A 14,842-nucleotide genomic window follows, 5' to 3' on the forward strand; every position below is an offset into this window, starting at 1 on the left:
TTATAGTTAAATGGTTGGTGAATATTTTGAATTAAAAATAAAAAACGATATAAACGCGATACCTACATGTCTGTCAGCTGCAGGACGCGTCTCAAAGGAATTAAAACTGTTCAAAAATAACAATTTCTACTTCTGAAGTGCTTCTTTTTATAAAGAACACTAATTTCTCACATAATGCAGTGAATCAGCCCCTGTATAGAGTTAATTATCGATTCTCGAGCCATCGATATCAACCAATTCAGCACCAGCGCCGTGGACAGCACCTAACGTCGCAATTAAGAAGATATACCTTAAGCAACCTCCTAAGGAACAGGGCTGGGTTTCCCGAAACCTTCTTAACTCTACGTCGCTCTTAAATTATACCTTAAGCTGTACCTTAACGTTAATATGTGTTTCCCGAAACGTTCTTAGTTAAGTATACCTTCTGTAAGTCATACTTTCGTAAGGTTGGTCTGGACCACTCTTAGCTATACCTTATCACTGTTGACAGTCAATACGAATATAATTCTGAAGCTGTAATACACCCAGTGTTTGATTAGGATTATGGCAAGAATAAAATGCAAAAAAATCACTGCTAAATTCAAATGGGCTTTAGCGCTGATCCAGAGACAGACGCGCGCTCTGCGCTTGTCATAACGTTATCACAACTATTCAGTGTTTTTAACCTCATCGCTCTTTATTTTAGGTTTCAGACATTTAAATACACATTTGAATTAAGAAGGCTACTGCATAAAAAAGACATTTATAATTTGTTAAATTCAAATTACACTGATGTCTACGGAAGCTGCAACAATAACCCTTTCAATTATAATTTGACGAAGTGTTTTATTCATATCAGATACACATTGTTTATGAAACAATAAAGTTTACTCTATTCTTCTCCCTGTTCACCGGCCACATACTAAGGCTATATGTATTTCAGGGAAGATTTCGTATATCCGACAGCTCTATCTGCCGTGCAAACTCATCACGCAACAAAACACATTCACTTCCACATATTTTACAATCGGAATATATCATAAAATTCATGATATAGTTAACAAGTTTGTAAATATAAAAAAATAAAAATAAATAAACGATATAAACGCGACACCTACATGTCTGTCAGCTGCATGACGCGTCTCCAAGGAATTAAAACTTTGTTCTAAATAATGGTCGCCTTAAACTCACGCTGATGGAGCTCCGCGCCCCCAGAATGTAGATAAATTACAATGTAGATTTAGTTTGCAATTTGGGTTAATTTTATAACATCCCATGAGTCCTGATAAATGCAATTTCTACTTCCGAAGTACTTCTTTTTATGAAGAACACTGATTTCTCACATAACGCAGTGAAGCAGACCCTGTATAGAGTGAATTATCGATTCTCGAGCCATCGATATCAACCAATTCAGCACCGCCGCCATGGACAGCACCTGGTAACGTCGCACTTAAGAAGATATACCTTAAGCAACCTCATAAGGTATAGTTCGGGGAACACGCCTGGAAACGGTACATCTTCAGTTAAGGTCTACCTTTAGAGTCTTCGTAGCGCGCTAAGAAACAACGTTATCGGGAAATCCAGCCCTGATCTCCAGCTTAACTAACATAGTAGCCTACGGATGCAAACGTTAGTTAATGATGTCACGCAGGTGGTGAAATAACTTATTTAAATTAATCTGTTTGAGATACAGATTTTTGCTGTATTTTTGCAGATTTTTGCTGCAAATAACGGACATGGCATCTGATGACTAATTCCTCAGTTATCTTATTGATTTTACATTTTTTGCTCTTAGTAAACCTGTGCATGTCTGCCTTGTTGTGACGGAAACAAGTTGCGCGAAAGCCTTAAAATGAAATGTATTGATTTGTTTAGTTACAAACCCTAAACAGAAGTTATTTGTTAAGTTTAAAAGCAATTAATTAAAAACTATAATTACGATAAAGACATTTCAAAATAAAATCTATTTGAACAGGTGTTGTTGCAAAGTACAGTAAATCTTAACAATGGAGATGAACGCGCTTCTGTCTCTTTCCCTTCCTCATTTAAAAACTTTCAACACATCGGCCATGGATTCAACAGTTTCCATTCATTCAAACAAACAAAACACTCTTTCAGCTGCTATCATAATGGCAAAATTCTAAATAACAGTGTTGTTTAATTATGATTTTTTTTGTTTGTTTGTTTTCTAACAGATGAACTACCTTCGATCGCTTGGAGGAACAAATTCAGGGGCAGCCGTGCGCAAAATGTTGCGCAAGGTTGCATCAAACAACGTCTTGAGTGCCTACAGTTTAAAAGGGAAAAAAGGGAAACTAGCCTTCAAAGACTTAATTATCTGTGATATAATTATAGGCAAGTTTTTTTCCACAACTACTATCAATCATTGTTTTGTATTTTGCACTTTGAAATAAAATAAATATTGTTATGGTACCATATCTCAAATCTAACACCAATTTTCACATAAATCAACGTTCTATGTTATTCTTTCTTCTAGGAGCAACGCAAAAGCTTTTTAGGTCTTTAAAGGCAGCTGACGTGGAAGACCTTATTTCAATGGTGCTAAAATTTGCCCCACACAGGCATTTAAAATGGTAAGCAATAATGCTAATTTTGTTTTGAGATTATCAATTATCAATGCTATGTCAGTAAGAGTTGGTGGTAGCCTACACCATTGTTTTGTCATTAATAGGCTCTTTTTTATTACTCAGTATGACTCTGACATTCAGTTTATATCATGGCATGACTCATCAATTCTATCGAGTAGATTTATGACCTAAAAACTAGACTATTTCTAAATATTCGCATATATAATAAATCTTAAACAAGTAATGAAAAATTAGAGACTCGTTTTCTCAAATGGATCCACACAGTTATTAATAATTAACCCAAACACTGTATCGCGACTTCTGGAACAGTCTTCCTTGCTTTGTCATGCGTATATTTCTCATGCGCCATCACATCCAGCACATCTATGGCCACTAGCCTATTGCGCTTTTGCGCTACATTTGTAACAATTATAGTTAACTAACAAAAACTAAAACTATTAAAAACATTTATGCTAATCGAAATAAACCTGAAATATAATAAAATATAAATAATAGTTGAAAAACCTAAACTAAACGAAAATGAGAAATGTTGCCTTGTCAATATCCTTTCGTTTTTTCCCCCTGACTTTCAACCGACGCGATCATTATCCTTTCACCTTTCATTAACCGACAAGATTATGCTAAATTATAATTAAACAAAATTAGAATGAAGACAAAAAATCCAGGGGTTTAGTTTTAGCCTACAATACAGTCCCAAATAGCAGAATAAACAACAGAACACGAGGATTCATATTCATCATCATCATCACGCACCGGCAGCGCTTCTCGGAGAAAAAAATAGGGTAAAATCCTATAAAAGGAATAAACAGCCTATGCCTATACGCGAAATATATTTCACTTAAACGATTAACAGATTAAAAAAAATGAAAGAAAAAAATGCGACAAGTAATAGACTATATGCTGAGTTTCGGTTCATTTTTGAGAAGCTCAAAGGAAAAGGAGACGGCCGAAAATTACTTTTGTTTTCTTTATTTTACAAGCAATGTTTTGTTTTTATTGTGAGTGTACAAAAATAATAAGCCTAACCCTTCACAGATTCGAATGAATGATGTTACTCTTATGACCATAAACTTCTAAGTATTTTAAGTTTTTTCCGCTTTTATAAGAAAATTCAAGTGATAGCGCCGGCGCCTCACGGGCACGCACAACATAAGAATTTTTAGTAACTTGACATTGCAGCCTGTTCATTGTCAAAATAAAATACAGTCAACTATATAAAAAGTTACACTGCTCATTTTAAATAGTCTGTGTACAATCACAGAGTTTAAATTATAGTTTAGCATCCAAATACATCGTGATATAACATTTGGATTTGTGCCAAATGAGAGAGGTAGGTTAACGCCGGTTTCTGTTTCAAGTTTTAAATGAATTCATTTTGGCTTGACGTTTATATATTAGATTTTTCATTCTTGTTCTGTTCTAAATAATAATATTAAGTTTTAAAGATTTGTTGTAGTGTGAGGGGAAATAAAATAGCCTATGTAGTATCATATATCAGTATGTATTTTTACAATGCATATCATAATATCAGCGCATAACAATCAGTCCACAAGACATCGGCAAAACTGCAATGACAACTATTACTCAACAGCACAGTGAAATGTTTATAATTTGACTCATGTCCTTTTCGTGTATTTGTTTTTGATTTGCAGATGATGGGGAATTGAAGATGTGTGGTGAAATATTTTTTTCATATTTCATTATATGATGTGTAAATATGTTGTTTAAATTAAAATGTGGCTTTCTCATGATGTATTTGATAATAATTAGTATACGATAATATAGCCCATTTATTAAATTATTATAACTCTAAGTTTTATTATATTCATGTTCATGATTATTACGTTCAATTTTGTATTTGTTGTTTAAAATATGTTCATGGTTTATGTATATAGATTATAGAGATTGTTTCTGTAAATACAAATTATATTTCTTTTAATAATATTACTATTCATGGTTCTTACGATTCTTATGTTTTCTGAACAATAAGCAACGACTATAGTTTCTCGTGATATATTTGATAATTAGCATATGATATATGACCTGTTTACATTTATTAAATTATTATAATCTCTTAAAGTTTTAGAATTTTCATGTTCATGATTGTTACGTTCAATTTTGTATTTGTTGTTTAAAATATGTTCATGGTTTATGTATATAGATTATAAAGATTGTTTCTGTAAAAACAAATTATATTTCTTTTAATAATATTACTATTCATGGTTCTTACAATTCTTATGTTTTCTGAACAATAAGCAATTACTATAGTTTCTCATATTTGATAAAAATTATTTTAATAATATTACTATTCATGGTTCAAACAATTATTATGTTTTCTGGACAATAAGCAATGACTATAGTTTCTCATATTCGATAATAATTATTTTAATAATATTATTTATGGTTCAAACAATTCTTATGTTTTCTGAACAATAAGCAATGACTATAGTTTCTCGTGATATATTTGATAATAATTAGCATATGATATATGAACTGTTTACATTTATTAAATTATTATGATCTCTTAAAGTTTTAGAATTTTCATGTTCATGGTTATTAATATGTTTTCAATGGAATTGTATGATATGTGTTGTTTAAAAAAATATGTATATGACTTATTTATAGATTGTTTCTGTAAATGAAATTTATTGTAATAATATATTAGTATGATTCTTTTATTTTTGAGCAATAAACTAAGTAGACTATTTTTTGTAGACTGTGTTATTTGAATATCTGGATGTATAGGTTAGGGGAACGTTCTGAGAACGTTCTGGGAACCTTCTAAGAACGTTCCCGGAACGTTCCCGCAACGTTCCCGGAACGTTCCCCGAACGTTCCCGGAACGTTGCGGGAACCTTCCGGGAACGTTCCGGGAACGTTCCCCTAACCTAAAGGGAACGTTCTATTTACGTAAAGAAAACTTTCCTGGAGAACCAACAGGGAACGTTAGAATCTTTGTTCTGGGAACGTTCCGGGAACGTTCTGGGAACCAGAAACGAACGTTCCCGGAACGTTCTGCCCAGTAAACACAGAACGTTCCCCTAACGTTCCCATATGGTTCCCGTTTGGTTATTTTTTTGGGGAACCAAATAAGAACGTTCTGAGAACGTTCTCTATTGGTTCCCTTTTTTTTAACCTAAAGAGAACGTTCCCAGAACGTTCCCTGCAGGTTCTTTTTTTGGGATCATTTTACAACCTAAGGAGAACGTTCCCAGAACGTTCCCTGTAGGTTATTTTTTGGGTTCATTTTATAACCTAAAGAGAACGTTCCCAGAACGTTCCCTGTAGGTTATTTTTTGGGTTCATTTTATAACCTAAAGAGAACGTTCCCAGAACGTTCCCTGTTGGTTATTGTTTGGTTTTATTTTTATAACCTAAAGAGAACGTTCTGGGAACGTTCCCTGCAGGTTCTTTTTTTGGGATAATTTTACAACCTAAGGAGAACGTTCCCAGAACGTTCCCTGTAGGTTATTTTTTGAGTTCATTTTATAACCTAAAGAGAACATTCCCAGAACGTTCCCTGTAGGTTATTTTTTTAGTTCATTTTATAACCTAAAGAGAACGTTCCCAGAACGTTCCCTGTAGGTTATTTTTTGAGTTCATTTTATAACCTAAAGAGAACGTTCCCAGAACGTTCCCTACAGGTTATTTTTAGTTATGAATGCAGCTGTGTGATTTGAGATTATAATGCATTGACAAAGTTCAAAAGTAACCATTCACAGCAGCCGAAAATGAATCAAATTTGATGTGCACACTTTCTACAGTCCTTTAAAATGTTTTAAAAACTAAGATGTAATTTGTAATAAAAAATATTCACCGAAACTGTGATCAGTTAATTCAACAAGCCAGATATTACATTACCATTATCTCACAGTAGAGGACGCTCATGCACAATATTTTTTGTGTTTTGCTGTAAACATTTTCGGACGAAAATTAACTGTATAATATCCATCTGTATAATATGGTGTAAGACAGTACATTAACCAGGTCTAGTGTTCAAACAGCTGCACTACATGAATAAGTGGTCAAACATTTCTGTACTCAGCTCACTAGGAAAAAAAAGAAAAAAGAGGCAGTCAGGTAAGACAATGTAACTATTTGTGTTTTTTACCATTACACACACATTTTTGGGTTGTAATCTCTTGGGCAAGACTAAAGACGACAATACAATAGCAATTCATTTTTAAAATGTTTTATTAAAACAGGAACAAATGGAACAACAGAACAACGTCTTGTTACAGCATTAAAAAGATATAACTCGGGAAATAGTTTTAAAGCAGGACCAAAAAAAGGGGGAGGGGGGGCAAGAGTGTAAAGAATGGTTTCAGCTTCATGTACACAACAGTAAGCAACAAAATAATCAACATCACTCAAAATCAACATAAAGAACATCCCCATACACAATAAAACAGTGATAGGCAGCGATGTCAGGGATAGTGTGTCCATTTTAAATTGAGAGAGCCTTGGTGAGCAGCTGCAGCACTATTAACCCTTTGATGCACAACATGGGTCAAAAATGACCCGGCTGAGTTTTTATTTTCTATATCTTTGCAAGAAATTATTTTAATCATTCAGTATTCCAGGTATTCCTCAATTAACTTGTTTTTGATCATCACAAATCCTCATTTTAATTTTTTCTTTCTTACTTTTTTAATAAAAATCATTTTTGTATCACTACCCTTCTAATGCGCAACATGGGTCAAAAATGACCCGTATTCATTTCCTATGTAATTTCAATCATGGTTGAGTGTTTCTTTGCTGAATCTTTAAAAGAAATGTATTTTATCATTCATTTATTCCAGGTATTCCTTAAATATCTTGTTTTTGATTGTAAAAAATCATTATGTTCATTTTTTCTTTCTTACTTTATAAACAAACACAGTTTTTGTTTGTCTACATCAATTTTACACACATGGGTCAAAAATGACCCGTATTCATTTCCTATGTAATTTCAGTCATGACTGAGTGTTTCTTCGCTGAATCTTTGAAAGAAATTTATTTTATCATTTATTTATTTCAGGTATTACTTAAATATCTTGTTTTTGATTTTCTACAAATAATTATGTTTATTTTTCTTTCTTACTTTATAAACAAACACAGTATAAAAGATTCAGCGAAGAAACACTCAGTCATGACTGAAATTACATAGGAAATGAATACGGGTCATTTTTGACCCATGTGTGTAAAATTGATGTAGAAACTGTGTTTGTTTATAAAGTAAGAAAGAAAAATAAACATAATTATTTGTAGAAAATCAAAAACAAGATATTTAAGTAATACCTGAAATAAATAAATGATAAAATAAATTTCTTTCAAAGATTCAGCGAAGAAACACTCAGTCATGACTGAAATTAAATAGGAAATGAATACGGGTCATTTTTGACCCATGTGTGTAAAATTGATGTAGACAAACAAAAACTGTTTGTTTATAAAGTAAGAAAGAAAAAATGAACATAATGATTTTTGTCAATCAAAAACAAGATATTTAAGGAATACCTGGAATAAATTAATGATAAAATACATTTCTTTCAAAGATTCAGCAAAGAAACACTCAACCATGATTGAAATTACATAGGAAATGAATACGGGTCATTTTTGACCCATGTTGCGCATTAGAAGGGGTTTTCATAGCTTGTGCATCAAAGGGTTAAAGGGAGATAATAAATTAGAAGCATATTGGAAACATTGTAATGCTGATTTCACTTGGCTATTATTTAGATATTAAAAGATGGGGGTTAATGTTTTAAATTGTTACAACTCACAACTAGGTGTTGTTCCATGAAACAAAAGGTCATACATGACTGGAGCAACATTAGGGAAAGTAAATTACAATTTAAGGTGCTATAAACACTGTTGTCACATGTAGTAATGAGTAAATTATATATAGGTTTATTTTTTTTGCAGAGAGTTTCGCCAAGAATTTTTGTAGCATATGTCCATGAGCCTGCAACGCTGGAGACTGACACTTTGAGGGCTCTGGAAGCTTTATGTTAAAATGACACTACACAGTCAGGCAGGATTAACTAGAAGCCAGTCAGATGGTTTTGCACATTTCCATGGACACTACAAAAAGTTCATGTTTAACTTAACCCTTGTACTTGTGTTGTATTTCTTCTGCCTGTTTTGTGTCATTGACCATTCAACCATCTGTGTCTTTTCTGTAATCCTTCCAAACCAGCCAAATAAGGAAACAGATGAACACCTGTAAAATAATGATCGGAGATTAAATTAATAATGATAATCATCATCGACAGGTAAACAACAGGGGTTTGTTTTTCGTATGTGGATTAATCATCAGTATTTACAGTTGATGATTAGAGATGATCCAGGATTGTTAGATTCTTTGAAGTCATTAAGCTCAAACTTGCTCAGGAGCAGGCATATTTGACAGAAACATCTTTATAAGGTGAAAGTTTATCACAGCCACTGTTACTTTCTGAACCAGGGAAATAATTAAAAATATAAACTTACTTGTCATTACATACAGTTGTGCTCACAATTATTCATACCCTTGGTAAATATTACCAAAGAAGGCTGTGAAAATAAATCTGCAACCGTTTATTGGAGAATAAGAATTTTAAATGGTTAATAATACTAATAATATAATAATCTCATTATGAAATAAATGTTTTTTTCTCTAATACACACTGCTCACAATTAATCATACCCTTTTAATCTGTTTGTAACCTCTTTTTTTGTCAAGATAAGAGCTATGAAATGTACTGCTGGAATATTGTGGGCCTATTTTTCCGCCGGAGATCCTGGACATCTTGTTCAGATACATGGCATCATTGATTCTATCAAACAGCAAAAGATTAAAAAAAAAAAAAAAAAAAAAAAAAATCAACCTGACTGTCACTGTTAGAAGTCATATAATGGCTATCTTGGCAAAAGGAGGTTAAAAAAGTTTTGAATAAAAGGGTATGATTAATTGTGAGCAATGTGTATTATAGAAAATCATTTATTTCACAATGAGATTATTATTAGTATTATTAACCATTTAAAATTCTTATTCTCCAATGAACGGTTTGATTTTTATAAAGTTTTAAAATAAAAGATCAAAAGGATGAACAATGCAGATTTATTTTCACAGCCTTCTTTGATTATATTTACAAAGGGTATGAATAATTTTGAGCACAACTGTACATAATGTGTAGTCAATAGAGACAATTTTACTCATTGAGAGATTTATTTGTGAGTGAATAATTATCTTAATTTAATTGGAGCTTTACATTAAATACAGTTTGGATGAACCTTGCATTAATAATCTGAACGATGACAGCTATTATACTTTATGCAAAATGTAAACAATTAGGATAGTGGTTCCCAACCACATTCCTGGAGGCCCACCAGCACTGCACGTTGTCTCCTCAATCAAACACACCTGATTAAGGTTATCAGCTCATTAGTAGTGACTCCAAGATCTAAAATGGGTGTGTCAAAACAATCATTTACAAATTTTATTTATCTATTAAACATTTTATATTATTTTGCCAGCTTGGCTGTGTCCTATTTTAATTATATGATTTATTTATTTATTTTATTTTTTATTTGAATTAGGACAGTGCACATTGATCAACAAATCAGCAATGAGCATCAGTGTAAATATGCTGGAATTAGCACAATTTCATCCGTTGTCCTAAGGCAGGTATCATAAAACACAAAATACAGATTATTTACAAACATAACAACATACATGTAGACATATTACACAGAACAACAAAGACTAAGTACTGTAAACAGCAGTCACATAGAAGTTAAAAGGCCACTATGAACAGACATCCAATAAGAAAATTATTTACATATGGGTACATCGCTGGTTTGATTTCAGCCATTGTTTAAGGTTTTTTTTTAAAGGTTAAGTAATTGTCACAATTCCTAACTTGAGCTAGACACCACCATTTGGCTAAATAGTTCTGCGCCATTGTACATTAAGTAAGTCGCCAAAAACCCTTGAGGGGTTTTAAGATGCTCTCAGTTGTATGAGACCAGATTGTATAACATTAAGTTATGTGAGTAAATATCATTGCATGCATATAAGCCTTTGCTGACTCAACAGTAAGAAAAGGCCTTATACGTTGGAAATTTGACAAGTTAAATTTTATAATATTTGTGATTTTTTTTTTTTTACATGTTGCTTAAATGTCAGATGTGAATCAAAGACCACACCAAGATACTTAAATTGTTCTAACACATCTAGTCTATCTCCAATGACAAAGACAGATGGCTCTGGCCCCACTGCTGGCTGCCGTGAGAATACAATACTGTATCATCAGCGTATAATTGCATTTTTATATTTGAACAGACATTTGGTAAGTTATTAACATAGAGACTGAATAAAATCGGTCCCAGTATTGAGCCTTGTGGGACTCCAGCAGAACAAGTAAGATAAGATGACTGTGAATTTCCTATTTGTACAGCTTGTTTTCTGTCTGACAAATATGATTGCATCCAACAATGTGCTCTTTCAGAGAAATTAAAATAAGTCAATTTAGCAAGAAGCACATTATGATTAATGGTATCAAAGGCTCGTTTCAAGTCCAGAAAAACAGCCCCTACAAAGCCCGCTTTTTAAATTCTCAAGAAAATAACAAGTGGCTGTTTCTGTAGAGTGATGTTTGCGAAATCCAAAATGAATTGGATGGAAAGGGGTATCACTACTGTTTAGGTGTTCAATTAACTGTGAGGCAACCCATTTTTCAGCTATTTTGAAATTATTGGTAGAATGCTTATTGGACGAAAATTCTCTGGTTTTGACTTATCACCAGCCTTAAAGACTGGGATAACCCTAGCAGTCTTCCATGTTTAGGGCACTATTCCCTGTTTTATAGATAGATTTATCAGGTGTGCAATTGGGCTTGCAAGAGCCTCTTTATGGAGTTTTAAAAGATCATTAGTGAAACCAAAAGTATCTCTGGCTTTTGAACTTTTTAGAGATGAAATTATTTTTATAACGTCAGGAACAGATATATCCTGTATACTAAATATTGGTTTATTAGCATCTAGAGGCTTGTATGGGATGTTTGGGCATTTAAAATGCATTGTCAAATCCTCAACTGAGCTAATAAAGTATCTGTTAAAGCTATTGACGATAATGTCTAAATTATCAGTTAGCATACCTTTAACTTGAAGTTGCAGGTCTTTGAAATTTATATCTTTATTTCGTCCTAACAGATCATTTAAATTTTCCCATATTAATTTTCCATTTCCATTTGTCCCTTTAATTATCTCAATAAAGAAATTTGCTTTAGCTTTACGGATCTGATTTACATTTTTAAAGTGATGTAAAAATCTGATGGTCACTTGTAATAAATTATATGATGTTGTTATGGTGCTTCCTTTCTGGGCATGTGACTTACCCAGAGGTGAACAACCTCATTCTATGCACCAGTGACACATGATAAGACGTCATGGCCCATCCGCTGTGCCATTCACCTGTCACCCATCAATGTCTTCCCAGTAACACTGCCAATTGGTCCCACCAAACCAGCAAACCTGGATTTTACAGAAGAAGCCATAAAAGACATTCAGGAACTACTTGAAAATGGTTTGGATGGAAAAGACATAAAAAAACAGATGTGTTGTGTGTGACGCACCCGCAAGAGCCATGGTAAAAAAAGTCTACGGACCAATGCCACATACCGTGCTGAAATGACAAGACGTCAGGAGAATGAAGACATTCCAATGTCTCCATTTTTGAACCTCCCACTGGACATGGTAGAGCAATTTCCAATCGACTACATGCACCAAGCCTGCCTGGGTGTAATGAAAAAGCTCATCACAGAGTGGGTTAGAGGAGACAGAAAGGTGAGAATGTCTGCTGGGCAAATAAATGAAGTGACCCAATGGCTGCTGTCACTCCAAGGGAAGGAGGACATTCCAAGCTGTTTTGCCCAAAAACCAAGGAACCTGTATACAGTGGTGCTGAAGGGAATTCTGGCGGACCAGTTGTACGAACATTTCATGGCGTTCAGTGTTGCCTTGGGTCTTCTGCTCTGCCCTACTCTGGCAGTGGACCACAACAGCTACTGTAAAGAGCTGATGACATACTTTGTTGGAGAAACAAAATAAATCACTTCATGGTGTACAATATACATTCAATGGTGCATCTTCCGGGACCGATTTTGGGAAACTGAAACGTCTCGTAAGGTCAGGAAAGCAGCCACTTACTCAAGTGGTCAAACGGCTGGGGGAAATGTCAAATTCCCCACTGTCTGTGGAGGCTTCCAAGTCCAAAATCAAAAGAACTCTATGGAGAAAAACAAAGTCATAATTTAGCATATGATATGCATTTTTCAGGCCACTGAAAAGGTGTCAATTTAACAATTTATTCATGAAATTATACTGAGATCCCAATATCTCTAGAATTAAACAGTATAGGGCCTTCAAAATGACAATAACAAAAGAAAGTTTAAGAACCAGAATCTAAAAGGATATTAAGATATATTAAATATTTCTTTAGTTACAGGTATGGGGTATTAAAATAGCAACAAATATTGCTAAAAACAACAGATTTTCCAAATAGACCTACCAAGCCTAATGGTTAGGGAGTCAAACTTGTAACCTGAAGGTCACAGGTTCGAGTCTCAATACAGGCAGGAAATTACTGAGGTGCCCTTGAGCAAGGCACCTAAACCCCAATTGCACCAGGCACCAAAAGTGAATGGTTGCCCACTGCTCTGTGTGTGTGTGTGTGTGTGTGTGTGTGTGTGTGTGTGTGTGTGTGTGTGTGTGTGTCTTCACTACTCACTACACCTAATGTGTGTGCACTAACTTCAATGGGTTAATAGCAGAGGACAAATTCTGGGTTACCATACTTGGCCTTCACATGGCACTTTCACCTTTTTTTCAATAAACAAAATTAATAAAATGATATAAAATCAATACTTGGTCTTCACTTTCACTAATGTCATTTTTACCCCCTGTAATTTGGGTTAATTTCAGGTGACATATTAATTTTCACCCCCTCTACAAAATATGTGATTAACGTTACTCAATAGCCATTATTTGTCATGGTATTCTTTGTAATAAACACCTAATAACATATAACTTCTCTGACACATTTGATTAAGTTTCAATAGTAAAGATAGATTTTAACAGTGATCCATTTTCAAAGTAATTTTATTTAGCGCGTGCATACCATAGACTGCATACACTGTGGTGCACGTCGGGGGAAAACACACATATATCCCACAAATGACTACTACGATAAAATACAATACAATTTCAACATAACACATATACTACTTACCTCCAACCACTTGCACGTCAAAAACATCAAATGGTCCTACGCAACGTAGTTCTCTCGTGCATACATGCTTCTTCTCTTCCAGCATCTTTGACTAGCGATATCGCCACCTATGGGTTGTTTAATATTATATACATTATATACTATATTATACATATTTCCACATCCAGGTATCACCAAAACAATTGTTAATTAATTAATAATATAATATAATATAATACAATAAATCTAAGTTTATATATAATATACAAGGAATCAAAATGTACATTTTATATATATATATATATATATATATATATATATATATATATATATATATATATATATATATATATATATATATAGCCTATAGACTTCTGTCTTCATTTAAATTCTTACTCGCGTGCCAAGCCCGCGAAACCTGCCGGCGGGCATATATAAGCTGGGGTCTTGTGTCCACCGCGCGCAGAGCACGGTACCTTGTGAGAGGAAATCCCATCCTACGAGTTTTTCTCAGGTAAAGTACTTTTTTATTTAACCGATTTAGGTAAATTACTTTGTAATGTATAAATGACTTTAATGTAAATGTATGAACCCACTATAAATTTAAATAACATTTAAAACTTGAAGAAAGAAAGCAAATAATAAAATCTAATTATAGCCTATACTCAGGGTATACCACTAAATAACGGCCACTTTTACATAACGAACCTTTTAAATTGTCATAAAACTGATTAACTGTCATTTCCAGTAAATGTACATATATTGTTCACATAAACAATGGATTTCTGTCTTTTTATCCATTTATCAGCACCGTCAAATACCTGGTATAGCGTTAAATACCGTTAAATGCCGTTAGTCTGTGTGACGTCACTTGGGATAATAGAGCATATCCGCTCGGATTGAGAGAAGCTCTTTCATTTCAGAGTTATGTCTTTCCTGTTAACCTTGCGTAAAAAGAAATAAATTCTACAATTATAATATGTTCACTTTGTAATTATAATATAGGCCTATTCACTTTGTATGG

At 33.5% G+C, this 14,842-nt stretch overlaps 1 long non-coding RNA gene across 1 annotated transcript; it reads right to left on the reverse strand.

The window, feature by feature from the left end:
- Positions 1–7,953: 7,953 nt before the first annotated feature.
- Positions 7,954–14,082, reverse strand: LOC137026610 (uncharacterized). Its single transcript, XR_010895895.1, has 4 exons — positions 13,840–14,082; positions 12,231–12,837; positions 11,948–12,083; positions 7,954–8,790 (listed from the first exon to the last, which is right to left on the reverse strand). It is a non-coding gene; the product is annotated as an uncharacterized lncRNA (long non-coding RNA).
- Between the last annotated feature and the right edge of the window lie 760 nt (positions 14,083–14,842).

This window comes from Chanodichthys erythropterus, chromosome 9 (assembly GCF_024489055.1).
Source record: "Chanodichthys erythropterus isolate Z2021 chromosome 9, ASM2448905v1, whole genome shotgun sequence".
NCBI classification, from domain to species: domain Eukaryota; kingdom Metazoa; phylum Chordata; class Actinopteri; order Cypriniformes; family Xenocyprididae; genus Chanodichthys; species Chanodichthys erythropterus.